Source organism: Siphateles boraxobius, unplaced genomic scaffold (assembly GCF_051911475.1).
Source record: "Siphateles boraxobius isolate OS27281-9 unplaced genomic scaffold, OSU_SipBor_1 6, whole genome shotgun sequence".
NCBI lineage: Eukaryota > Metazoa > Chordata > Actinopteri > Cypriniformes > Leuciscidae > Siphateles > Siphateles boraxobius.
In genome coordinates this window covers 779221-803619 of record NW_027509186.1, presented here as the reverse complement: position 1 = coordinate 803619, position 24399 = coordinate 779221, and the positions used below count along the sequence as shown (strand labels likewise).

General features: G+C 44.4%; 28 non-coding genes across 28 annotated transcripts; 10 read left to right on the top strand and 18 right to left on the bottom strand.

Moving 5' to 3' along the window:
* Nucleotides 1–196: 196 nt before the first annotated feature.
* Nucleotides 197–268, bottom strand: trnad-guc (transfer RNA aspartic acid (anticodon GUC)). The gene has a single exon. It is a non-coding gene; the product is annotated as a tRNA-Asp (tRNA).
* Nucleotides 269–608: 340 nt separating this feature from the next.
* Nucleotides 609–680, top strand: trnag-ucc (transfer RNA glycine (anticodon UCC)). Its single transcript has one exon. It is a non-coding gene; the product is annotated as a tRNA-Gly (tRNA).
* A 225-nt stretch (nt 681–905) lies between these two features.
* Nucleotides 906–977, bottom strand: trnad-guc (transfer RNA aspartic acid (anticodon GUC)). The gene has a single exon. It is a non-coding gene; the product is annotated as a tRNA-Asp (tRNA).
* Nucleotides 978–1317: 340 nt separating this feature from the next.
* trnag-ucc (transfer RNA glycine (anticodon UCC)) lies at nt 1318–1389 on the top strand. The gene has a single exon. It is a non-coding gene; the product is annotated as a tRNA-Gly (tRNA).
* Nucleotides 1390–1615: 226 nt separating this feature from the next.
* On the bottom strand, nt 1616–1687 carry trnad-guc (transfer RNA aspartic acid (anticodon GUC)). Its single transcript has one exon. It is a non-coding gene; the product is annotated as a tRNA-Asp (tRNA).
* Nucleotides 1688–2325: 638 nt separating this feature from the next.
* Nucleotides 2326–2397, bottom strand: trnad-guc (transfer RNA aspartic acid (anticodon GUC)). Its single transcript has one exon. It is a non-coding gene; the product is annotated as a tRNA-Asp (tRNA).
* A 638-nt stretch (nt 2398–3035) lies between these two features.
* On the bottom strand, nt 3036–3107 carry trnad-guc (transfer RNA aspartic acid (anticodon GUC)). The gene has a single exon. It is a non-coding gene; the product is annotated as a tRNA-Asp (tRNA).
* A 2265-nt stretch (nt 3108–5372) lies between these two features.
* Nucleotides 5373–5444, top strand: trnag-ucc (transfer RNA glycine (anticodon UCC)). The gene has a single exon. It is a non-coding gene; the product is annotated as a tRNA-Gly (tRNA).
* A 2148-nt stretch (nt 5445–7592) lies between these two features.
* On the bottom strand, nt 7593–7664 carry trnad-guc (transfer RNA aspartic acid (anticodon GUC)). The gene has a single exon. It is a non-coding gene; the product is annotated as a tRNA-Asp (tRNA).
* Nucleotides 7665–8004: 340 nt separating this feature from the next.
* Nucleotides 8005–8076, top strand: trnag-ucc (transfer RNA glycine (anticodon UCC)). Its single transcript has one exon. It is a non-coding gene; the product is annotated as a tRNA-Gly (tRNA).
* Nucleotides 8077–8301: 225 nt separating this feature from the next.
* trnad-guc (transfer RNA aspartic acid (anticodon GUC)) lies at nt 8302–8373 on the bottom strand. The gene has a single exon. It is a non-coding gene; the product is annotated as a tRNA-Asp (tRNA).
* Nucleotides 8374–8713: 340 nt separating this feature from the next.
* On the top strand, nt 8714–8785 carry trnag-ucc (transfer RNA glycine (anticodon UCC)). The gene has a single exon. It is a non-coding gene; the product is annotated as a tRNA-Gly (tRNA).
* Nucleotides 8786–9011: 226 nt separating this feature from the next.
* Nucleotides 9012–9083, bottom strand: trnad-guc (transfer RNA aspartic acid (anticodon GUC)). Its single transcript has one exon. It is a non-coding gene; the product is annotated as a tRNA-Asp (tRNA).
* Nucleotides 9084–9721: 638 nt separating this feature from the next.
* On the bottom strand, nt 9722–9793 carry trnad-guc (transfer RNA aspartic acid (anticodon GUC)). The gene has a single exon. It is a non-coding gene; the product is annotated as a tRNA-Asp (tRNA).
* Nucleotides 9794–11347: 1554 nt separating this feature from the next.
* Nucleotides 11348–11419, top strand: trnag-ucc (transfer RNA glycine (anticodon UCC)). Its single transcript has one exon. It is a non-coding gene; the product is annotated as a tRNA-Gly (tRNA).
* Nucleotides 11420–11644: 225 nt separating this feature from the next.
* trnad-guc (transfer RNA aspartic acid (anticodon GUC)) lies at nt 11645–11716 on the bottom strand. Its single transcript has one exon. It is a non-coding gene; the product is annotated as a tRNA-Asp (tRNA).
* A 638-nt stretch (nt 11717–12354) lies between these two features.
* trnad-guc (transfer RNA aspartic acid (anticodon GUC)) lies at nt 12355–12426 on the bottom strand. Its single transcript has one exon. It is a non-coding gene; the product is annotated as a tRNA-Asp (tRNA).
* A 638-nt stretch (nt 12427–13064) lies between these two features.
* Nucleotides 13065–13136, bottom strand: trnad-guc (transfer RNA aspartic acid (anticodon GUC)). Its single transcript has one exon. It is a non-coding gene; the product is annotated as a tRNA-Asp (tRNA).
* A 1555-nt stretch (nt 13137–14691) lies between these two features.
* trnag-ucc (transfer RNA glycine (anticodon UCC)) lies at nt 14692–14763 on the top strand. The gene has a single exon. It is a non-coding gene; the product is annotated as a tRNA-Gly (tRNA).
* Nucleotides 14764–14989: 226 nt separating this feature from the next.
* trnad-guc (transfer RNA aspartic acid (anticodon GUC)) lies at nt 14990–15061 on the bottom strand. Its single transcript has one exon. It is a non-coding gene; the product is annotated as a tRNA-Asp (tRNA).
* A 1850-nt stretch (nt 15062–16911) lies between these two features.
* On the bottom strand, nt 16912–16983 carry trnad-guc (transfer RNA aspartic acid (anticodon GUC)). Its single transcript has one exon. It is a non-coding gene; the product is annotated as a tRNA-Asp (tRNA).
* A 637-nt stretch (nt 16984–17620) lies between these two features.
* Nucleotides 17621–17692, bottom strand: trnad-guc (transfer RNA aspartic acid (anticodon GUC)). Its single transcript has one exon. It is a non-coding gene; the product is annotated as a tRNA-Asp (tRNA).
* A 340-nt stretch (nt 17693–18032) lies between these two features.
* Nucleotides 18033–18104, top strand: trnag-ucc (transfer RNA glycine (anticodon UCC)). Its single transcript has one exon. It is a non-coding gene; the product is annotated as a tRNA-Gly (tRNA).
* Nucleotides 18105–18330: 226 nt separating this feature from the next.
* On the bottom strand, nt 18331–18402 carry trnad-guc (transfer RNA aspartic acid (anticodon GUC)). The gene has a single exon. It is a non-coding gene; the product is annotated as a tRNA-Asp (tRNA).
* A 638-nt stretch (nt 18403–19040) lies between these two features.
* Nucleotides 19041–19112, bottom strand: trnad-guc (transfer RNA aspartic acid (anticodon GUC)). Its single transcript has one exon. It is a non-coding gene; the product is annotated as a tRNA-Asp (tRNA).
* Nucleotides 19113–19750: 638 nt separating this feature from the next.
* Nucleotides 19751–19822, bottom strand: trnad-guc (transfer RNA aspartic acid (anticodon GUC)). The gene has a single exon. It is a non-coding gene; the product is annotated as a tRNA-Asp (tRNA).
* Nucleotides 19823–22087: 2265 nt separating this feature from the next.
* trnag-ucc (transfer RNA glycine (anticodon UCC)) lies at nt 22088–22159 on the top strand. Its single transcript has one exon. It is a non-coding gene; the product is annotated as a tRNA-Gly (tRNA).
* A 1852-nt stretch (nt 22160–24011) lies between these two features.
* trnag-ucc (transfer RNA glycine (anticodon UCC)) lies at nt 24012–24083 on the top strand. Its single transcript has one exon. It is a non-coding gene; the product is annotated as a tRNA-Gly (tRNA).
* Nucleotides 24084–24399: the final 316 nt, after the last annotated feature.

Below are 24399 nucleotides of genomic sequence, written 5' to 3'. Positions count from 1 at the left end.
GAGCATTCTTGCTATGGGTTAGATTCCTGGGTCTGTCCATTCTTGCTGTATGCGTTCGATTCCCGGCCAACGCATTGCATTTTTCTCAAGCTGTCTTTAAAACAGTCGTCGGTGGCCCCTTGCCAACTTCTCCTGTAACTTGTTTGCTGGAGCAAAACATTTGTTAAGGTCTTTTGGCAGCAGTAAAGGACTGGATCTCCCCGTCGGGGAATCGAACCCCGGTCTTCCGCGTGACAGGCGGAGATACTTTCCACTATACTAACGAAGAGTTGCAGAGACAGGTAGTTGTATCCGATCAGCGCGGCTTCCAGGAACGGCGTCATGCGTCATTTTAGCTCAACGCTTCACAGAAGCCAGTGAATCCAAAAAATAATCTAATACCGTTTAAATATGAAGTGTCTGTATAAAACGTGTTACATTATTAAATTAGAGACCCTTTTTTTTAATATGGTGCCTGGTAGGTCAGGTCAATAAGTTCATGCAATTTTTTTAAGTGCCAGGTCCAAACAAAGAGAGTTTCAATTCATCTGCACCTGCCAGCTGCTAATATATTGCGAACATTCTTGCTGACCGCAGAAGAGGGCTTCCAGTCTACATCCAACAGTCTTGTGTTGGTGGTATAGTGGTGAGCATAGCTGCCTTCCAAGCAGTTGAGCCGGGTTCGATTCCCGGCCAACGCATAACATTTGTAAATTAAAGACCTTGATTACGAGCATTCTTGCTATGGGTTCGATTCCTGGGTCTGTCCATTCTTGCTGTATGCGTTCGATTCCCGGCCAACGCATTGCATTTTTCTCAAGCTGTCTTTAAAACAGTCGTTGGCGGCCCCTTGCCAACTTCTCCTGTAATTGTTTGCTGGAGCAAAACATTTGTTAAGGTCTTTTGGCAGCAGTAAAGGACTGGATCTCCCCGTCGGGGAATCGAACCCCGGTCTTCCGCGTGACAGGCGGAGACACTTTCCACTATACTAACGAGGAGTTGCAGAGACAGGTAGTTGTATCCGATCAGCGCGGCTTCCAGGAACGGCGTCATGCGTCATTTTAGCTCAACGCTTCACAGAAGCCAGTGAATCCAAAAAATAATCTAATACCGTTTAAATATGAAGTGTCTGTATAAAACGTGTTACATTATTAAATTAGAGACACTTTTTTTTAATATGGTGCCTGGTAGGTCAGGTCAATAAGTTCATGCAATTTTTTTAAGTGCCAGGTCCAAACAAAGAGAGTTTCAATTCATCTGCACCTGCCAGCTGCTAATATATTGCGAACATTCTTGCTGACCGCAGAAGAGGGCTTCCAGTCTACATCCAACAGACTTGTGTTGGTGGTATAGTGGTGAGCATAGCTGCCTTCCAAGCAGTTGACCCGGGTTCGATTCCCGGCCAACGCATCACATTTGTAAATTAAAGACCTTGATTACGAGCATTCTTGCTATGGGTTCGATTCCTGGGTCTGTCCATTCTTGCTGTATGCGTTCGATTCCCGGCCAACGCATTGCATTTTTCTCAAGCTGTCTTTAAAACAGTCGTCGGTGGCCCCTTGCCAACTTCTCCTGTAACTTGTTTGCTGGAGCAAAACATTTGTTAAGGTCTTTTGGCAGCAGTAAAGGACTGGATCTCCCCGTCGGGGAATCGAACCCCGGTCTTCCGCGTGACAGGCGGAGATACTTTCCACTATACTAACGAGGAGTTGCAGAGACAGGTAGTTATATCCGATCAGCCCGGCTTCCAGGAACGGCGTCATGCGTCATTTTAGCTCAACGCTTCACAGAAGCCAGTGAATCCAAAAAATAATCTAATACCGTTTAAATATGAAGTGTCTGTATAAAACGTGTTACATTATTAAATTAGAGACACTTTTTTTTAATATGGTGCCTGGTAGGTCAGGTCAATAAGTTCATGCAATTTTTTTAAGTGCCAGGTCCAAACAAAGAGAGTTTCAATTCATCTGCACCTGCCAGCTGCTAATATATTGCGAACATTCTTGCTGACCGAAGAAGAGGGCTTCCAGTCTGCATCCAACAGTCTTGTGTTGGTGGTATAGTGGTGAGCATAGCTGCCTTCCAAGCAGTTGAGCCGGGTTCGATTCCCTGCCAACGCATCACATTTGTAAATTAAAGACCTTGATTACGAGCATTCTTGCTATGGGTTCGATTCCTGGGTCTGTCCATTCTTGCTGTATGCGTTCGATTCCCGGCCAACGCATTGCATTTTTCTCAAGCTGTCTTTAAAACAGTCGTCGGTGGCCCCTTGCCAACTTCTCCTGTAACTTGTTTGCTGGAGCAAAACATTTGTTAAGGTCTTTTGGCAGCAGTAAAGGACTGGATCTCCCCGTCGGGGAATCGAACCCCGGTCTTCCGCGTGACAGGCGGAGATACTTTCCACTATACTAACGAGGAGTTGGAGAGACAGGTAGTTGTATCCGATCAGCGCGGCTTCCAGGAACAGCGTCATGCGTCATTTTAGCTCAACGCTTCACAGAAGCCAGTGAATCCAAAAAATAATCTAATACCGTTTAAATATGAAGTGTCTGTATAAAACGTGTTACATTATTAAATTAGAGACCCTTTTTTTTAATATGGTGCCTAGTAGGTCAGGTCAATAAGTTCATGCAATTTTTTTAAGTGCCAGGTCCAAACAAAGAGAGTTTCAGTTCATCTGCACCTGCCAGCTGCTAAAGTATTGCAAAAATTATTGCTGACCACAGAACAGGGCTTCCAGTCTACGTCCAACAGTCTTGCGTTGGTGGTATAGTGGGGAGCATAGCTGCCTTCCAAGAAGTTGACCTGGGTTCGATTCCCGGCCAACGCATCACATTTGTAAATTAAAGACCTTGACTACGAGCATTCTTGCTATGGGTTAGATTCCTGGGTCTGTCCATTCTTGCTGTATGCGTTGGATTCCCGGCCAACGCATTGCATTTTTCTCAAGCTGTCTTTAAAACAGTCGTCGGTGGCCCCTTGCCAACTTCTCCTGTAACTTGTTTGCTGGAGCAAAACATTTGTTAAGGTCTTTTGGCAGCAGTAAAGGACTGGATCTCCCCGTCGGGGAATCGAACCCCGGTCTTCCGCGTGACAGGCGGAGATACTTTCCACTATACTAACGAGAAGTTGCAGAGACAGGTAGTTGTACCTGATAAGCGCGGCTTCCAGGAACGGCGTCATGCGTCATTTTAGCTCAACGCTTCACAGAAGCCTGTGAATCCAAAAAAGAATCTAATACCGTTTAAATATGAAGTGTCTGTATAAAACGTGTTACATTATTAAATTAGAGACCCTTTTTTTTAATATGGTGCCTGGTAGGTCAGGTCAATAAGTTCATGCAATTTTTTTAAGTGCCAGGTCCAAACAAAGAGAGTTTCAATTCATCTGCACCTGCCAGCTGCTAATATATTGCGAACATTCTTGCTGACCGCAGAAGAGGGCTTCCAGTCTACATCCAACAGTCTTGTGTTGGTGGTATAGTGGTGAGCATAGCTGCCTTCCAAGCAGTTGAGCCGGGTTCGATTCCCGGGCAACGCATCACATTTGTAAATTAAAGACCTTGATTACGAGCATTCTTGCTATGGGTTCGATTCCTGGGTCTGTCCATTCTTGCTGTATGCGTTCGATTCCCGGCCAACGCATTGGATTTTTCTCAAGCTGTCTTTAAAACAGTCGTTGGTGGCCCCTTGCCAACTTCTCCTGTAACTTGTTTGCTGGAGCAAAACATTTGTTAAGGTCTTTTGGCAGCAGTAAAGGACTGGATCTCCCCGTCGGGGAATCGAACCCCGGTCTTCAGCGTGACAGGCGGAGATACTTTCCACTATACTAACGAGGAGTTGCAGAGACAGGTAGTTGTATCCGATCAGCGCGGCTTCCAGGAACGGCGTCATGCGTCATTTTAGCTCAACGCTTCACAGAAGCCAGTGAATCAAAAAAATAATCTAATACCGTTTAAATATGAAGTGTCTGTATAAAACGTGTTACATTATTAAATTAGAGACCTTGTTTTTTAATATGGTGTTGTAGGATTACAAATTTTATTTAAATGTTTAATTTAGATTTCCAATACAATAGTATTTTATATTGAGAAAGTTTATAAATGATGAGACCAGGAAATCTCTGCAAACGGTAGGGGTTCCCAGCAGGATATTCCTGACTGTCCCATCTAAGTGCGAGAAGGCTAGGCTTTTCCTGTTCTCATTGTTTTACCGGGTGAAGAGTCATGCTGAGCAAGTTTGAACACCTGCTATTTTATTACTGAGACCATTTGTCTTGGAGTTCTTATCTCAGTGCGAGAAGTCCTGCACTGTTCTGTTCTCATGTTTCAGCTCATTTACATGCTTTGTTCCTCACAATGTAATCCCTCCCCCTTGAAATGTATATAAACTACAATGTAAAGTTCCCTTAGTTAGACGATGTTGGAATGACTGCAGCTACCGACAAACAATAAAGAACTTCTGCTTGGAAAACTTCCACTGTCTCCTGGTCTGAGCTTCTAACTTTTCTACAAAGAAAAAGATCACTACAGTGCCTGGTAGGTCAGGTCAATAAGTTCATGCAATTTTTTTAAGTGCCAGGTCCAAACAAAGAGAGTTTCAGTTCATCTGCACCTGCCAGCTGCTAATGTATTGCGAAAATTCTTGCTGACCGCACAACCGGGCTTCCAGTCTACGTTCAAAGGCCTGCGTTGGTGGTATAGTGGTGAGCATAGCTGCCTTCCAAGCAGGTGACCGGGTTCGATTCCCGGCCAACGCATCACATTTGTAAATTAAAGATCTTGATTACGAGCATTCTTGCTATGGGTTAGATTCCTGGGTCTGTCCATTCTTGCTGTATGGGTTCGATTCCCGGCCAACGCATTGCATTTTTCTCAAGCTGTCTTTAAAACAGTCGTCCGGGCCCCTTGCCAACTTCCCTGTAACTTGTTTGCTGGAGCAAAACATTTGTTAAGGTCTTTTGGCAGCAGTAAAGGACTGAATCTCCCCGTCAGGGAATCGAACCCCAGTCTCCGCGTGACAGGCGGAGATACTTTCCACTATACTAACAAGGAGTTGCAGAGACAGGTAGTTGTATCCGATCAGCGCGGCTTGCAGGAACGGCGTCATGCGTCATTTTAGCTCAACGCTTCACAGAAGCCAGTGAATGCAAAAAATAATCTAATACCGTTTAAATATGAAGTGTCTGTATAAAACGTGTTACATTATTAAATTAGAGACCTTGTTTTTTAATATGGTGCCTGGTAGGTCAGGTCAATAAGTTCATGCAATTTTTTTAAGTGCCGGGTCCAAACAAAGAGAGTTTCAGTTCATCTGCACCTGCCAGCTGCTAAAGTATTGCAAAAATTATTGCTGACCGCAGAACAGGGCTTCCAGTCTACATCCAACAGTCTTGCGTTGGTGGTATAGTGGGGAGCATAGCTGCCTTCCAAGCAGTTGACCTGGGTTCGATTCCCGGCCAACGCATCACATTTGTAAATTAAAGACCTTGACTACGAGCATTCTTGCTATGGGTTAGATTCCTGGGTCTGTCCATTCTTGCTGTATGCGTTCGATTCCCGGCCAACGCATTGCATTTTTCTCAAGCTGTCTTTAAAACAGTCGTCGGTGGCCCCTTGCCAACTTCTCCTGTAACTTGTTTGCTGGAGCAAAACATTTGTTAAGGTCTTTTGGCAGCAGTAAAGGACTGGATCTCCCCGTCGGGGAATCTAACCCCGGTCTTCCGCGTGACAGGCGGAGATGCTTTCCACTATACTAACGAGAAGTTGCAGAGACAGGTAGTTGTATCCGATCAGCGCGGCTTCCAGGAACGGCGTCATGCGTCATTTTAGCTCAACGCTTCACAGAAGCCAGTGAATCCAAAAAATAATCTAATACCGTTTAAATATGAAGTGTCTGTATAAAACGTGTTACATTATTAAATTAGAGACCTTGTTTATAAATATGGTGCTGTAGGATTACAAATTTTATTTAAATGTTTAATTTAGATTTCCAATACAATAGTATTTTATATTGAGAAAGTTTATAAATGATGAGACCAGGAAATCTCTGCAAATGGTAGGGGTTCCCAGCAGGATATTCCTGACTGTCCCATCTCAGTACGAGAAGGCTAGGCTTTTCCTGTTCTCATTGTTTTACCGGGTGAAGAGGCATGCTGAGCAAGTTTGAAATCCTGCCATTTTATTACTGAGACCATTTGTCTTGGAGTTCTTATCTCAGTGCGAGAAGTCCTGCACCGTTCTGTTCTCATGTTTCAGCTCATTTAATGCTTTGTTCCTCACAATGTAATCCCTCCCCCTTGAAATGTATATAAACTACAATGTAAAGTTCCCTTAGTTAGACGATGTTGGAATGACTGCAGCTACCGACAAGCAATAAAGAACTTCTGCTTGGAAAACTTCCACTGTCTCCTGGTCTGAGCTTCTAACTTTTCTACAAAGAAAAAGATCACTACAGTGCCTGGTAGGTCAGGTCAATAAGTTCATGCAATTTTTTTAAGTGCCAGGTCCAAACAAAGAGAGTTTCAGTTCATCTGCACCTGCCAGCTGATAATGTATTGCGAAAATTCTTGCTGACCGCACAACCGGGCTTCCAGTCTACATTCAAAGGCCTGTGTTGGTGGTATTGTGGTGAGCATAGCTGCCTTCCAAGCAGGTGACCGGGTTCGATTCCCGGCCAACGCATCACATTTGTAAATTAAAGACCTTGATTACGAGCATTCTTGCTATGGGTTCGATTCCTGGGTCTGTCCATTCTTGCTGTATGGGTTCGATTCCCGGCCAACGCATTGCATTTTTCTCAAGCTGTCTTTAAAACAGTCGTCCGGGCCCCTTGCCAACTTCCCTGTAACTTGTTTGCTGGAGCAAAACATTTGTTAAGGTCTTTTGGCAGCAGTAAAGGACTGAATCTCCCCGTCGGGGAATCGAACCCCAGTCTCCGCGTGACAGGCGGAGATACTTTCCACTATACTAACAAGGAGTTGCAGAGACAGGTAGTTGTATCCGATCAGCACGGCTTGCAGGAACGGCGTCATGCGTCATTTTAGCTCAACGCTTCACAGAAGCCAGTGAATCCAAAAAAATTATCTAATACCGTTTAAATATGAAGTGTCTGTATAAAACGTGTTACATTATTAAATTAGAGACCCTTTTTTTAATATGGTGCCTGGTAGGTCAGGTCAATAAGTTCATGCAATTTTTTTAAGTGCCAGGTCCAAACAAAGAGAGTTTCAATTCATCTGCACCTGCCAGCTGCTAAAGTATTGCAAAAATTATTGCTGACCGCACAACCGGGCTTCCAGTCTACGTTCAAAGGCCTGTGTTGGTGGTATTGTGGTGAGCATAGCTGCCTTCCAAGCAGGTGACCGGGTTCGATTCCCGGTCAACGCATCACATTTGTAAATTAAAGACCTTGATTACGAGCATTCTTGCTATGGGTTAGATTCCTGGGTCTGTCCATTCTTGCTGTATGTGTTCGATTCCCGGCCAACGCATTGCATTTTTCTCAAGCTGTCTTTAAAACAGTCGTCGGTGGCCCCTTGCCAACTTCTCCTGTAACTTGTTTGCTGGAGCAAAACATTTGTTAAGGTCTTTTGGCAGCAGTAAAGGACTGGATCTCCCCGTCGGGGAATCGAACCCCGGTCTTCCGCGTGACAGGCGGAGATACTTTCCACTATACTAACGAAGAGTTGCAGAGACAGGTAGTTGTATCCGATCAGCGCGGCTTCCAGGAACGGCGTCATGCGTCATTTTAGCTCAACGCTTCACAGAAGCCAGTGAATCCAAAAAATAATCTAATACCGTTTAAATATGAAGTGTCTGTATAAAACGTGTTACATTATTAAATTAGAGACCCTTTTTTTTAATATGGTGCCTGGTAGGTCAGGTCAATAAGTTCATGCAATTTTTTTAAGTGCCAGGTCCAAACAAAGAGAGTTTCAATTCATCTGCACCTGCCAGCTGCTAATATATTGCGAACATTCTTGCTGACCGCAGAAGAGGGCTTCCAGTCTACATCCAACAGTCTTGTGTTGGTGGTATAGTGGTGAGCATAGCTGCCTTCCAAGCAGTTGAGCCGGGTTCGATTCCCGGCCAACGCATAACATTTGTAAATTAAAGACCTTGATTACGAGCATTCTTGCTATGGGTTCGATTCCTGGGTCTGTCCATTCTTGCTGTATGCGTTCGATTCCCGGCCAACGCATTGCATTTTTCTCAAGCTGTCTTTAAAACAGTCGTTGGCGGCCCCTTGCCAACTTCTCCTGTAATTGTTTGCTGGAGCAAAACATTTGTTAAGGTCTTTTGGCAGCAGTAAAGGACTGGATCTCCCCGTCGGGGAATCGAACCCCGGTCTTCCGCGTGACAGGCGGAGACACTTTCCACTATACTAACGAGGAGTTGCAGAGACAGGTAGTTGTATCCGATCAGCGCGGCTTCCAGGAACGGCGTCATGCGTCATTTTAGCTCAACGCTTCACAGAAGCCAGTGAATCCAAAAAATAATCTAATACCGTTTAAATATGAAGTGTCTGTATAAAACGTGTTACATTATTAAATTAGAGACCCTTTTTTTTAATATGGTGCCTGGTAGGTCAGGTCAATAAGTTCATGCAATTTTTTTAAGTGCCAGGTCCAAACAAAGAGAGTTTCAATTCATCTGCACCTGCCAGCTGCTAATATATTGCGAACATTCTTGCTGACCGCAGAAGAGGGCTTCCAGTCTACATCCAACAGACTTGTGTTGGTGGTATAGTGGTGAGCATAGCTGCCTTCCAAGCAGTTGACCCGGGTTCGATTCCCGGCCAACGCATCACATTTGTAAATTAAAGACCTTGATTACGAGCATTCTTGCTATGGGTTCGATTCCTGGGTCTGTCCATTCTTGCTGTATGCGTTCGATTCCCGGCCAACGCATTGCATTTTTCTCAAGCTGTCTTTAAAACAGTCGTCGGTGGCCCCTTGCCAACTTCTCCTGTAACTTGTTTGCTGGAGCAAAACATTTGTTAAGGTCTTTTGGCAGCAGTAAAGGACTGGATCTCCCCGTCGGGGAATCGAACCCCGGTCTTCCGCGTGACAGGCGGAGATACTTTCCACTATACTAACGAGGAGTTGCAGAGACAGGTAGTTATATCCGATCAGCCCGGCTTCCAGGAACGGCGTCATGCGTCATTTTAGCTCAACGCTTCACAGAAGCCAGTGAATCCAAAAAATAATCTAATACCGTTTAAATATGAAGTGTCTGTATAAAACGTGTTACATTATTAAATTAGAGACACTTTTTTTTAATATGGTGCCTGGTAGGTCAGGTCAATAAGTTCATGCAATTTTTTTAAGTGCCAGGTCCAAACAAAGAGAGTTTCAATTCATCTGCACCTGCCAGCTGCTAATATATTGCGAACATTCTTGCTGACCGAAGAAGAGGGCTTCCAGTCTGCATCCAACAGTCTTGTGTTGGTGGTATAGTGGTGAGCATAGCTGCCTTCCAAGCAGTTGAGCCGGGTTCGATTCCCTGCCAACGCATCACATTTGTAAATTAAAGACCTTGACTACGAGCATTCTTGCTATGGGTTAGATTCCTGGGTCTGTCCATTCTTGCTGTATGCGTTCGATTCCCGGCCAACGCATTGCATTTTTCTCAAGCTGTCTTTAAAACAGTTGTCGGTGGCCCCTTGCCAACTTCTCCTGTAACTTGTTTGCTGGAGCAAAACATTTGTTAAGGTCTTTTGGCAGCAGTAAAGGACTGGATCTCCCCGTCGGGGAATCGAACCCCGGTCTTCCGCGTGACAGGCGGAGATGCTTTCCACTATACTAACGAGAAGTTGCAGAGACAGGTAGTTGTATCCGATCAGCGCGGCTTCCAGGAACGGCGTCATGCGTCATTTTAGCTCAACGCTTCACAGAAGCCAGTGAATCCAAAAAATAATCTAATACCGTTTAAATATGAAGTGTCTGTATAAAACGTGTTACATTATTAAATTAGAGACCTTGTTTATAAATATGGTGCTGTAGGATTACAAATTTTATTTAAATGTTTAATTTAGATTTCCAATACAATAGTATTTTATATTGAGAAAGTTTATAAATGATGAGACCAGGAAATCTCTGCAAATGGTAGGGGTTCCCAGCAGGATATTCCTGACTGTCCCATCTCAGTACGAGAAGGCTAGGCTTTTCCTGTTCTCATTGTTTTACCGGGTGAAGAGGCATGCTGAGCAAGTTTGAAATCCTGCCATTTTATTACTGAGACCATTTGTCTTGGAGTTCTTATCTCAGTGCGAGAAGTCCTGCACCGTTCTGTTCTCATGTTTCAGCTCATTTAATGCTTTGTTCCTCACAATGTAATCCCTCCCCCTTGAAATGTATATAAACTACAATGTAAAGTTCCCTTAGTTAGACGATGTTGGAATGACTGCAGCTACCGACAAGCAATAAAGAACTTCTGCTTGGAAAACTTCCACTGTCTCCTGGTCTGAGCTTCTAACTTTTCTACAAAGAAAAAGATCACTACAGTGCCTGGTAGGTCAGGTCAATAAGTTCATGCAATTTTTTTAAGTGCCAGGTCCAAACAAAGAGAGTTTCAGTTCATCTGCACCTGCCAGCTGATAATGTATTGCGAAAATTCTTGCTGACCGCACAACCGGGCTTCCAGTCTACATTCAAAGGCCTGTGTTGGTGGTATTGTGGTGAGCATAGCTGCCTTCCAAGCAGGTGACCGGGTTCGATTCCCGGCCAACGCATCACATTTGTAAATTAAAGACCTTGATTACGAGCATTCTTGCTATGGGTTCGATTCCTGGGTCTGTCCATTCTTGCTGTATGGGTTGGATTCCCGGCCAACGCATTGCATTTTTCTCAAGCTGTCTTTAAAACAGTCGTCCGGGCCCCTTGCCAACTTCCCTGTAACTTGTTTGCTGGAGCAAAACATTTGTTAAGGTCTTTTGGCAGCAGTAAAGGACTGAATCTCCCCGTCGGGGAATCGAACCCCAGTCTCCGCGTGACAGGCGGAGATACTTTCCACTATACTAACAAGGAGTTGCAGAGACAGGTAGTTGTATCCGATCAGCACGGCTTGCAGGAACGGCGTCATGCGTCATTTTAGCTCAACGCTTCACAGAAGCCAGTGAATCCAAAAAAATTATCTAATACCGTTTAAATATGAAGTGTCTGTATAAAACGTGTTACATTATTAAATTAGAGACCCTTTTTTTAATATGGTGCCTGGTAGGTCAGGTCAATAAGTTCATGCAATTTTTTTAAGTGCCAGGTCCAAACAAAGAGAGTTTCAATTCATCTGCACCTGCCAGCTGCTAATATATTGCGAACATTCTTGCTGACCGCAGAAGAGGGCTTCCAGTCTACATCCAACAGTCTTGTGTTGGTGGTATAGTGGTGAGCATAGCTGCCTTCCAAGCAGTTGACCCGGGTTCGATTCCCGGTCAACGCATCACATTTGTAAATTAAAGACCTTGATTACGAGCATTCTTGCTATGGGTTCGATTCCTGGGTCTGTCCATTCTTGCTGTATGCGTTCGATTCCCGGCCAACGCATTGCATTTTTCTCAAGCTGTCTTTAAAACAGTCGTCGGTGGCCCCTTGCCAACTTCCCTGTAACTTGTTTGCTGGAGCAAAACATTTGTTAAGGTCTTTTGGCAGCAGTAAAGGACTGGATCTCCCCGTCGGGGAATCGAACCCCGGTCTTCCGCGTGACAGGCGGAGATACTTTCCACTATACTAACGAAGAGTTGCAGAGACAGGTAGTTGTATCCGATCAGCCCGGCTTCCAGGAACGGCGTCATGCGTCATTTTAGCTCAACGCTTCACAGAAGCCAGTGAATCCAAAAAATAATCTAATACCGTTTAAATATGAAGTGTCTGTATAAAACGTGTTACATTATTAAATTAGAGACCCTTTTTTTTAATATGGTGCCTAGTAGGTCAGGTCAATAAGTTCATGCAATTTTTTTAAGTGCCAGGTCCAAACAAAGAGAGTTTCAGTTCATCTGCACCTGCCAGCTGCTAAAGTATTGCAAAAATTATTGCTGACCGCAGAACAGGGCTTCCAGTCTACGTCCAACAGTCTTGCGTTGGTGGTATAGTGGGGAGCATAGCTGCCTTCCAAGAAGTTGACCTGGGTTCGATTCCCGGCCAACGCATCACATTTGTAAATTAAAGACCTTGACTACGAGCATTCTTGCTATGGGTTAGATTCCTGGGTCTGTCCATTCTTGCTGTATGCGTTGGATTCCCGGCCAACGCATTGCATTTTTCTCAAGCTGTCTTTAAAACAGTCGTCGGTGGCCCCTTGCCAACTTCTCCTGTAACTTGTTTGCTGGAGCAAAACATTTGTTAAGGTCTTTTGGCAGCAGTAAAGGACTGGATCTCCCCGTCGGGGAATCGAACCCCGGTCTTCCGCGTGACAGGCGGAGATACTTTCCACTATACTAACGAGAAGTTGCAGAGACAGGTAGTTGTATCCGATAAGCGCGGCTTCCAGGAACGGCGTCATGCGTCATTTTAGCTCAACGCTTCACAGAAGCCTGTGAATCCAAAAAAGAATCTAATACCGTTTAAATATGAAGTGTCTGTATAAAACGTGTTACATTATTAAATTAGAGACCCTTTTTTTTAATATGGTGCCTGGTAGGTCAGGTCAATAAGTTCATGCAATTTTTTTAAGTGCCAGGTCCAAACAAAGAGAGTTTCAATTCATCTGCACCTGCCAGCTGCTAATATATTGCGAACATTCTTGCTGACCGCAGAAGAGGGCTTCCAGTCTACATCCAACAGTCTTGTGTTGGTGGTATAGTGGTGAGCATAGCTGCCTTCCAAGCAGTTGAGCCGGGTTCGATTCCCGGGCAACGCATCACATTTGTAAATTAAAGACCTTGATTACGAGCATTCTTGCTATGGGTTCGATTCCTGGGTCTGTCCATTCTTGCTGTATGCGTTCGATTCCCGGCCAACGCATTGGATTTTTCTCAAGCTGTCTTTAAAACAGTCGTTGGTGGCCCCTTGCCAACTTCTCCTGTAACTTGTTTGCTGGAGCAAAACATTTGTTAAGGTCTTTTGGCAGCAGTAAAGGACTGGATCTCCCCGTCGGGGAATCGAACCCCGGTCTTCCGCGTGACAGGCGGAGATAGTTTCCACTATACTAACGAGGAGTTGCAGAGACAGGTAGTTGTATCCGATCAGCGCGGCTTCCAGGAACGGCGTCATGCGTCATTTTAGCTCAACGCTTCACAGAAGCCAGTGAATCAAAAAAATAATCTAATACCGTTTAAATATGAAGTGTCTGTATAAAACGTGTTACATTATTAAATTAGAGACCTTGTTTTTTAATATGGTGTTGTAGGATTACAAATTTTATTTAAATGTTTACTTTAGATTTCCAATACAATAGTATTTTATATTGAGAAAGTTTATAAATGATGAGACCAGGAAATCTCTGCAAACGGTAGGGGTTCCCAGCAGGATATTCCTGACTGTCCCATCTAAGTGCGAGAAGGCTAGGCTTTTCCTGTTCTCATTGTTTTACCGGGTGAAGAGTCATGCTGAGCAAGTTTGAACACCTGCTATTTTATTACTGAGACCATTTGTCTTGGAGTTCTTATCTCAGTGCGAGAAGTCCTGCACTGTTCTGTTCTCATGTTTCAGCTCATTTACATGCTTTGTTCCTCACAATGTAATCCCTCCCCCTTGAAATGTATATAAACTACAATGTAAAGTTCCCTTAGTTAGACGATGTTGGAATGACTGCAGCTACCGACAAACAATAAAGAACTTCTGCTTGGAAAACTTCCACTGTCTCCTGGTCTGAGCTTCTAACTTTTCTACAAAGAAAAAGATCACTACAGTGCCTGGTAGGTCAGGTCAATAAGTTCATGCAATTTTTTTAAGTGCCAGGTCCAAACAAAGAGAGTTTCAGTTCATCTGCACCTGCCAGCTGCTAATGTATTGCGAAAATTCTTGCTGACCGCACAACCGGGCTTCCAGTCTACGTTCAAAGGCCTGCGTTGGTGGTATAGTGGTGAGCATAGCTGCCTTCCAAGCAGGTGACCGGGTTCGATTCCCGGCCAACGCATCACATTTGTAAATTAAAGATCTTGATTACGAGCATTCTTGCTATGGGTTAGATTCCTGGGTCTGTCCATTCTTGCTGTATGGGTTCGATTCCCGGCCAACGCATTGCATTTTTCTCAAGCTGTCTTTAAAACAGTCGTCCGGGCCCCTTGCCAACTTCCCTGTAACTTGTTTGCTGGAGCAAAACATTTGTTAAGGTCTTTTGGCAGCAGTAAAGGACTGAATCTCCCCGTCAGGGAATCGAACCCCAGTCTCCGCGTGACAGGCGGAGATACTTTCCACTATACTAACAAGGAGTTGCAGAGACAGGTAGTTGTATCCGATCAGCGCGGCTTGCAGGAACGGCGTCATGCGTCATTTTAGCTCAACGCTTCACAGAAGCCAGTGAATGCAAAAAATAATCTAATACCGTTTAAATATGAAGTGTCTGTATAAAACGTGTTACATTATTAAATTAGAGACCTTGTTTTTTAATATGGTGCCTGGTAGGTCAGGTCAATAAGTTCATGCAATTTTTTTAAGTGCCGGGTCCAAACAAAGAGAGTTTCAGTTCATCTGCACCTGCCAGCTGCTAAAGTATTGCAAAAATTATTGCTGACCGCAGAACAGGGCTTCCAGTCTACATCCAACAGTCTTGCGTTGGTGGTATAGTGGGGAGCATAGCTGCCTTCCAAGCAGTTGACCTGGGTTCGATTCCCGGCCAACGCATCACATTTGTAAATTAAAGACCTTGACTACGAGCATTCTTGCTATGGGTTAGATTCCTGGGTCTGTCCATTCTTGCTGTATGCGTTCGATTCCCGGCCAACGCATTGCATTTTTCTCAAGCTGTCTTTAAAACAGTCGTCGGTGGCCCCTTGCCAACTTCTCCTGTAACTTGTTTGCTGGAGCAAAACATTTGTTAAGGTCTTTTGGCAGCAGTAAAGGACTGGATCTCCCCGTCGGGGAATCGAACCCCGGTCTTCCGCGTGACAGGCGGAGATGCTTTCCACTATACTAACGAGAAGTTGCAGAGACAGGTAGTTGTATCCGATCAGCGCGGCTTCCAGGAACGGCGTCATGCGTCATTTTAGCTCAACGCTTCACAGAAGCCAGTGAATCCAAAAAATAATCTAATACCGTTTAAATATGAAGTGTCTGTATAAAACGTGTTACATTATTAAATTAGAGACCTTGTTTATAAATATGGTGCTGTAGGATTACAAATTTTATTTAAATGTTTAATTTAGATTTCCAATACAATAGTATTTTATATTGAGAAAGTTTATAAATGATGAGACCAGGAAATCTCTGCAAATGGTAGGGGTTCCCAGCAGGATATTCCTGACTGTCCCATCTCAGTACGAGAAGGCTAGGCTTTTCCTGTTCTCATTGTTTTACCGGGTGAAGAGGCATGCTGAGCAAGTTTGAAATCCTGCCATTTTATTACTGAGACCATTTGTCTTGGAGTTCTTATCTCAGTGCGAGAAGTCCTGCACCGTTCTGTTCTCATGTTTCAGCTCATTTAATGCTTTGTTCCTCACAATGTAATCCCTCCCCCTTGAAATGTATATAAACTACAATGTAAAGTTCCCTTAGTTAGACGATGTTGGAATGACTGCAGCTACCGACAAGCAATAAAGAACTTCTGCTTGGAAAACTTCCACTGTCTCCTGGTCTGAGCTTCTAACTTTTCTACAAAGAAAAAGATCACTACAGTGCCTGGTAGGTCAGGTCAATAAGTTCATGCAATTTTTTTAAGTGCCAGGTCCAAACAAAGAGAGTTTCAGTTCATCTGCACCTGCCAGCTGATAATGTATTGCGAAAATTCTTGCTGACCGCACAACCGGGCTTCCAGTCTACATTCAAAGGCCTGTGTTGGTGGTATTGTGGTGAGCATAGCTGCCTTCCAAGCAGGTGACCGGGTTCGATTCCCGGCCAACGCATCACATTTGTAAATTAAAGACCTTGATTACGAGCATTCTTGCTATGGGTTCGATTCCTGGGTCTGTCCATTCTTGCTGTATGGGTTCGATTCCCGGCCAACGCATTGCATTTTTCTCAAGCTGTCTTTAAAACAGTCGTCCGGGCCCCTTGCCAACTTCCCTGTAACTTGTTTGCTGGAGCAAAACATTTGTTAAGGTCTTTTGGAAGCAGTAAAGGACTGAATCTCCCCGTCGGGGAATCGAACCCCAGTCTCCGCGTGACAGGCGGAGATACTTTCCACTATACTAACAAGGAGTTGCAGAGACAGGTAGTTGTATCCGATCAGCACGGCTTGCAGGAACGGCGTCATGCGTCATTTTAGCTCAACGCTTCACAGAAGCCAGTGAATCCAAAAAAATTATCTAATACCGTTTAAATATGAAGTGTCTGTATAAAACGTGTTACATTATTAAATTAGAGACCCTTTTTTTAATATGGTGCCTGGTAGGTCAGGTCAATAAGTTCATGCAATTTTTTTAAGTGCCAGGTCCAAACAAAGAGAGTTTCAATTCATCTGCACCTGCCAGCTGCTAAAGTATTGCAAAAATTATTGCTGACCGCACAACCGGGCTTCCAGTCTACGTTCAAAGGCCTGTGTTGGTGGTATTGTGGTGAGCATAGCTGCCTTCCAAGCAGGTGACCGGGTTCGATTCCCGGTCAACGCATCACATTTGTAAATTAAAGACCTTGATTACGAGCATTCTTGCTATGGGTTAGATTCCTGGGTCTGTCCATTCTTGCTGTATGCGTTCGATTCCCGGCCAACGCATTGCATTTTTCTCAAGCTGTCTTTAAAACAGTCGTCGGTGGCCCCTTGCCAACTTCTCCTGTAACTTGTTTGCTGGAGCAAAACATTTGTTAAGGTCTTTTGGCAGCAGTAAAGGACTGGATCTCCCCGTCGGGGAATCGAACCCCGGTCTTCCGCGTGACAGGCGGAGATACTTTCCACTATACTAACGAAGAGTTGCAGAGACAGGTAGTTGTATCCGATCAGCGCGGCTTCCAGGAACGGCGTCATGCGTCATTTTAGCTCAACGCTTCACAGAAGCCAGTGAATCCAAAAAATAATCTAATACCGTTTAAATATGAAGTGTCTGTATAAAACGTGTTACATTATTAAATTAGAGACCCTTTTTTTTAATATGGTGCCTGGTAGGTCAGGTCAATAAGTTCATGCAATTTTTTTAAGTGCCAGGTCCAAACAAAGAGAGTTTCAATTCATCTGCACCTGCCAGCTGCTAATATATTGCGAACATTCTTGCTGACCGCAGAAGAGGGCTTCCAGTCTACATCCAACAGTCTTGTGTTGGTGGTATAGTGGTGAGCATAGCTGCCTTCCAAGCAGTTGAGCCGGGTACGATTCCCGGCCAACGCATAACATTTGTAAATTAAAGACCTTGATTACGAGCATTCTTGCTATGGGTTCGATTCCTGGGTCTGTCCATTCTTGCTGTATGCGTTCGATTCCCGGCCAACGCATTGCATTTTTCTCAAGCTGTCTTTAAAACAGTCGTTGGCGGCCCCTTGCCAACTTCTCCTGTAATTGTTTGCTGGAGCAAAACATTTGTTAAGGTCTTTTGGCAGCAGTAAAGGACTGGATCTCCCCGTCGGGGAATCGAACCCCGGTCTTCCGCGTGACAGGCGGAGACACTTTCCACTATACTAACGAGGAGTTGCAGAGACAGGTAGTTGTATCCGATCAGCGCGGCTTCCAGGAACGGCGTCATGCGTCATTCTAGCTCAACGCTTCACAGAAGCCAGTGAATCCAAAAAATAATCTAATACCGTTTAAATATGAAGTGTCTGTATAAAACGTGTTACATTATTAAATTAGAGACACTTTTTTTTAATATGGTGCCTGGTAGGTCAGGTCAATAAGTTCATGCAATTTTTTTAAGTGCCAGGTCCAAACAAAGAGAGTTTCAATTCATCTGCACCTGCCAGCTGCTAATATATTGCGAACATTCTTGCTGACCGCAGAAGAGGGCTTCCAGTCTACATCCAACAGACTTGTGTTGGTGGTATAGTGGTGAGCATAGCTGCCTTCCAAGCAGTTGACCCGGGTTCGATTCCCGGCCAACGCATCACATTTGTAAATTAAAGACCTTGATTACGAGCATTCTTGCTATGGGTTCGATTCCTGGGTCTGTCCATTCTTGCTGTATGCGTTCGATTCCCGGCCAACGCATTGCATTTTTCTCAAGCTGTCTTTAAAACAGTCGTCGGTGGCCCCTTGCCAACTTCTCCTGTAACTTGTTTGCTGGAGCAAAACATTTGTTAAGGTCTTTTGGCAGCAGTAAAGGACTGGATCTCCCCGTCGGGGAATCGAACCCCGGTCTTCCGCGTGACAGGCGGAGATACTTTCCACTATACTAACGAGGAGTTGCAGAGACAGGTAGTTATATCCGATCAGCCCGGCTTCCAGGAACGGCGTCATGCGTCATTTTAGCTCAACGCTTCACAGAAGCCAGTGAATCCAAAAAATAATCTAATACCGTTTAAATATGAAGTGTCTGTATAAAACGTGTTACATTATTAAATTAGAGACACTTTTTTTTAATATGGTGCCTGGTAGGTCAGGTCAATAAGTTCATGCAATTTTTTTAAGTGCCAGGTCCAAACAAAGAGAGTTTCAATTCATCTGCACCTGCCAGCTGCTAATATATTGCGAACATTCTTGCTGACCGAAGAAGAGGGCTTCCAGTCTGCATCCAACAGTCTTGTGTTGGTGGTATAGTGGTGAGCATAGCTGCCTTCCAAGCAGTTGAGCCGGGTTCGATTCCCTGCCAACGCATCACATTTGTAAATTAAAGACCTTGATTACGAGCATTCTTGCTATGGGTTCGATTCCTGGGTCTGTCCATTCTTGCTGTATGCGTTCGATTCCCGGCCAACGCATTGCATTTTTCTCAAGCTGTCTTTAAAACAGTCGTCGGTGGCCCCTTGCCAACTTCTCCTGTAACTTGTTTGCTGGAGCAAAACATTTGTTAAGGTCTTTTGGCAGCAGTAAAGGACTGGATCTCCCCGTCGGGGAATCGAACCCCGGTCTTCCGCGTGACAGGCGGAGATACTTTCCACTATACTAACGAGGAGTTGGAGAGACAGGTAGTTGTATCCGATCAGCGCGGCTTCCAGGAACAGCGTCATGCGTCATTTTAGCTCAACGCTTCACAGAAGCCAGTGAATCCAAAAAATAATCTAATACCGTTTAAATATGAAGTGTCTGTATAAAACGTGTTACATTATTAAATTAGAGACCCTTTTTTTTAATATGGTGCCTAGTAGGTCAGGTCAATAAGTTCATGCAATTTTTTTAAGTGCCAGGTCCAAACAAAGAGAGTTTCAGTTCATCTGCACCTGCCAGCTGCTAAAGTATTGCAAAAATTATTGCTGACCACAGAACAGGGCTTCCAGTCTACGTCCAACAGTCTTGCGTTGGTGGTATAGTGGGGAGCATAGCTGCCTTCCAAGAAGTTGACCTGGGTTCGATTCCCGGCCAACGCATCACATTTGTAAATTAAAGACCTTGACTACGAGCATTCTTGCTATGGGTTAGATTCCTGGGTCTGTCCATTCTTGCTGTATGCGTTGGATTCCCGGCCAACGCATTGCATTTTTCTCAAGCTGTCTTTAAAACAGTCGTCGGTGGCCCCTTGCCAACTTCTCCTGTAACTTGTTTGCTGGAGCAAAACATTTGTTAAGGTCTTTTGGCAGCAGTAAAGGACTGGATCTCCCCGTCGGGGAATCGAACCCCGGTCTTCCGCGTGACAGGCGGAGATACTTTCCACTATACTAACGAGAAGTTGCAGAGACAGGTAGTTGTACCTGATAAGCGCGGCTTCCAGGAACGGCGTCATGCGTCATTTTAGCTCAACGCTTCACAGAAGCCTGTGAATCCAAAAAAGAATCTAATACCGTTTAAATATGAAGTGTCTGTATAAAACGTGTTACATTATTAAATTAGAGACCCTTTTTTTTAATATGGTGCCTGGTAGGTCAGGTCAATAAGTTCATGCAATTTTTTTAAGTGCCAGGTCCAAACAAAGAGAGTTTCAATTCATCTGCACCTGCCAGCTGCTAATATATTGCGAACATTCTTGCTGACCGCAGAAGAGGGCTTCCAGTCTACATCCAACAGTCTTGTGTTGGTGGTATAGTGGTGAGCATAGCTGCCTTCCAAGCAGTTGAGCCGGGTTCGATTCCCGGGCAACGCATCACATTTGTAAATTAAAGACCTTGATTACGAGCATTCTTGCTATGGGTTCGATTCCTGGGTCTGTCCATTCTTGCTGTATGCGTTCGATTCCCGGCCAACGCATTGGATTTTTCTCAAGCTGTCTTTAAAACAGTCGTTGGTGGCCCCTTGCCAACTTCTCCTGTAACTTGTTTGCTGGAGCAAAACATTTGTTAAGGTCTTTTGGCAGCAGTAAAGGACTGGATCTCCCCGTCGGGGAATCGAACCCCGGTCTTCAGCGTGACAGGCGGAGATACTTTCCACTATACTAACGAGGAGTTGCAGAGACAGGTAGTTGTATCCGATCAGCGCGGCTTCCAGGAACGGCGTCATGCGTCATTTTAGCTCAACGCTTCACAGAAGCCAGTGAATCAAAAAAATAATCTAATACCGTTTAAATATGAAGTGTCTGTATAAAACGTGTTACATTATTAAATTAGAGACCTTGTTTTTTAATATGGTGTTGTAGGATTACAAATTTTATTTAAATGTTTAATTTAGATTTCCAATACAATAGTATTTTATATTGAGAAAGTTTATAAATGATGAGACCAGGAAATCTCTGCAAACGGTAGGGGTTCCCAGCAGGATATTCCTGACTGTCCCATCTAAGTGCGAGAAGGCTAGGCTTTTCCTGTTCTCATTGTTTTACCGGGTGAAGAGTCATGCTGAGCAAGTTTGAACACCTGCTATTTTATTACTGAGACCATTTGTCTTGGAGTTCTTATCTCAGTGCGAGAAGTCCTGCACTGTTCTGTTCTCATGTTTCAGCTCATTTACATGCTTTGTTCCTCACAATGTAATCCCTCCCCCTTGAAATGTATATAAACTACAATGTAAAGTTCCCTTAGTTAGACGATGTTGGAATGACTGCAGCTACCGACAAACAATAAAGAACTTCTGCTTGGAAAACTTCCACTGTCTCCTGGTCTGAGCTTCTAACTTTTCTACAAAGAAAAAGATCACTACAGTGCCTGGTAGGTCAGGTCAATAAGTTCATGCAATTTTTTTAAGTGCCAGGTCCAAACAAAGAGAGTTTCAGTTCATCTGCACCTGCCAGCTGCTAATGTATTGCGAAAATTCTTGCTGACCGCACAACCGGGCTTCCAGTCTACGTTCAAAGGCCTGCGTTGGTGGTATAGTGGTGAGCATAGCTGCCTTCCAAGCAGGTGACCGGGTTCGATTCCCGGCCAACGCATCACATTTGTAAATTAAAGATCTTGATTACGAGCATTCTTGCTATGGGTTAGATTCCTGGGTCTGTCCATTCTTGCTGTATGGGTTCGATTCCCGGCCAACGCATTGCATTTTTCTCAAGCTGTCTTTAAAACAGTCGTCCGGGCCCCTTGCCAACTTCCCTGTAACTTGTTTGCTGGAGCAAAACATTTGTTAAGGTCTTTTGGCAGCAGTAAAGGACTGAATCTCCCCGTCAGGGAATCGAACCCCAGTCTCCGCGTGACAGGCGGAGATACTTTCCACTATACTAACAAGGAGTTGCAGAGACAGGTAGTTGTATCCGATCAGCGCGGCTTGCAGGAACGGCGTCATGCGTCATTTTAGCTCAACGCTTCACAGAAGCCAGTGAATGCAAAAAATAATCTAATACCGTTTAAATATGAAGTGTCTGTATAAAACGTGTTACATTATTAAATTAGAGACCTTGTTTTTTAATATGGTGCCTGGTAGGTCAGGTCAATAAGTTCATGCAATTTTTTTAAGTGCCGGGTCCAAACAAAGAGAGTTTCAGTTCATCTGCACCTGCCAGCTGCTAAAGTATTGCAAAAATTATTGCTGACCGCAGAACAGGGCTTCCAGTCTACATCCAACAGTCTTGCGTTGGTGGTATAGTGGGGAGCATAGCTGCCTTCCAAGCAGTTGACCTGGGTTCGATTCCCGGCCAACGCATCACATTTGTAAATTAAAGACCTTGACTACGAGCATTCTTGCTATGGGTTAGATTCCTGGGTCTGTCCATTCTTGCTGTATGCGTTCGATTCCCGGCCAACGCATTGCATTTTTCTCAAGCTGTCTTTAAAACAGTCGTCGGTGGCCCCTTGCCAACTTCTCCTGTAACTTGTTTGCTGGAGCAAAACATTTGTTAAGGTCTTTTGGCAGCAGTAAAGGACTGGATCTCCCCGTCGGGGAATCTAACCCCGGTCTTCCGCGTGACAGGCGGAGATGCTTTCCACTATACTAACGAGAAGTTGCAGAGACAGGTAGTTGTATCCGATCAGCGCGGCTTCCAGGAACGGCGTCATGCGTCATTTTAGCTCAACGCTTCACAGAAGCCAGTGAATCCAAAAAATAATCTAATACCGTTTAAATATGAAGTGTCTGTATAAAACGTGTTACATTATTAAATTAGAGACCTTGTTTATAAATATGGTGCTGTAGGATTACAAATTTTATTTAAATGTTTAATTTAGATTTCCAATACAATAGTATTTTATATTGAGAAAGTTTATAAATGATGAGACCAGGAAATCTCTGCAAATGGTAGGGGTTCCCAGCAGGATATTCCTGACTGTCCCATCTCAGTACGAGAAGGCTAGGCTTTTCCTGTTCTCATTGTTTTACCGGGTGAAGAGGCATGCTGAGCAAGTTTGAAATCCTGCCATTTTATTACTGAGACCATTTGTCTTGGAGTTCTTATCTCAGTGCGAGAAGTCCTGCACCGTTCTGTTCTCATGTTTCAGCTCATTTAATGCTTTGTTCCTCACAATGTAATCCCTCCCCCTTGAAATGTATATAAACTACAATGTAAAGTTCCCTTAGTTAGACGATGTTGGAATGACTGCAGCTACCGACAAGCAATAAAGAACTTCTGCTTGGAAAACTTCCACTGTCTCCTGGTCTGAGCTTCTAACTTTTCTACAAAGAAAAAGATCACTACAGTGCCTGGTAGGTCAGGTCAATAAGTTCATGCAATTTTTTTAAGTGCCAGGTCCAAACAAAGAGAGTTTCAGTTCATCTGCACCTGCCAGCTGATAATGTATTGCGAAAATTCTTGCTGACCGCACAACCGGGCTTCCAGTCTACATTCAAAGGCCTGTGTTGGTGGTATTGTGGTGAGCATAGCTGCCTTCCAAGCAGGTGACCGGGTTCGATTCCCGGCCAACGCATCACATTTGTAAATTAAAGACCTTGATTACGAGCATTCTTGCTATGGGTTCGATTCCTGGGTCTGTCCATTCTTGCTGTATGGGTTCGATTCCCGGCCAACGCATTGCATTTTTCTCAAGCTGTCTTTAAAACAGTCGTCCGGGCCCCTTGCCAACTTCCCTGTAACTTGTTTGCTGGAGCAAAACATTTGTTAAGGTCTTTTGGCAGCAGTAAAGGACTGAATCTCCCCGTCAGGGAATCGAACCCCAGTCTCCGCGTGACAGGCGGAGATACTTTCCACTATACTAACAAGGAGTTGCAGAGACAGGTAGTTGTATCCGATCAGCGCGGCTTGCAGGAACGGCGTCATGCGTCATTTTAGCTCAACGCTTCACAGAAGCCAGTGAATGCAAAAAATAATCTAATACCGTTTAAATATGAAGTGTCTGTATAAAACGTGTTACATTATTAAATTAGAGACCTTGTTTTTTAATATGGTGCCTGGTAGGTCAGGTCAATAAGTTCATGCAATTTTTTTAAGTGCCGGGTCCAAACAAAGAGAGTTTCAGTTCATCTGCACCTGCCAGCTGCTAAAGTATTGCAAAAATTATTGCTGACCGCAGAACAGGGCTTCCAGTCTACATCCAACAGTCTTGCGTTGGTGGTATAGTGGGGAGCATAGCTGCCTTCCAAGCAGTTGACCTGGGTTCGATTCCCGGCCAACGCATCACATTTGTAAATTAAAGACCTTGACTACGAGCATTCTTGCTATGGGTTAGATTCCTGGGTCTGTCCATTCTTGCTGTATGCGTTCGATTCCCGGCCAACGCATTGCATTTTTCTCAAGCTGTCTTTAAAACAGTCGTCGGTGGCCCCTTGCCAACTTCTCCTGTAACTTGTTTGCTGGAGCAAAACATTTGTTAAGGTCTTTTGGCAGCAGTAAAGGACTGGATCTCCCCGTCGGGGAATCTAACCCCGGTCTTCCGCGTGACAGGCGGAGATGCTTTCCACTATACTAACGAGAAGTTGCAGAGACAGGTAGT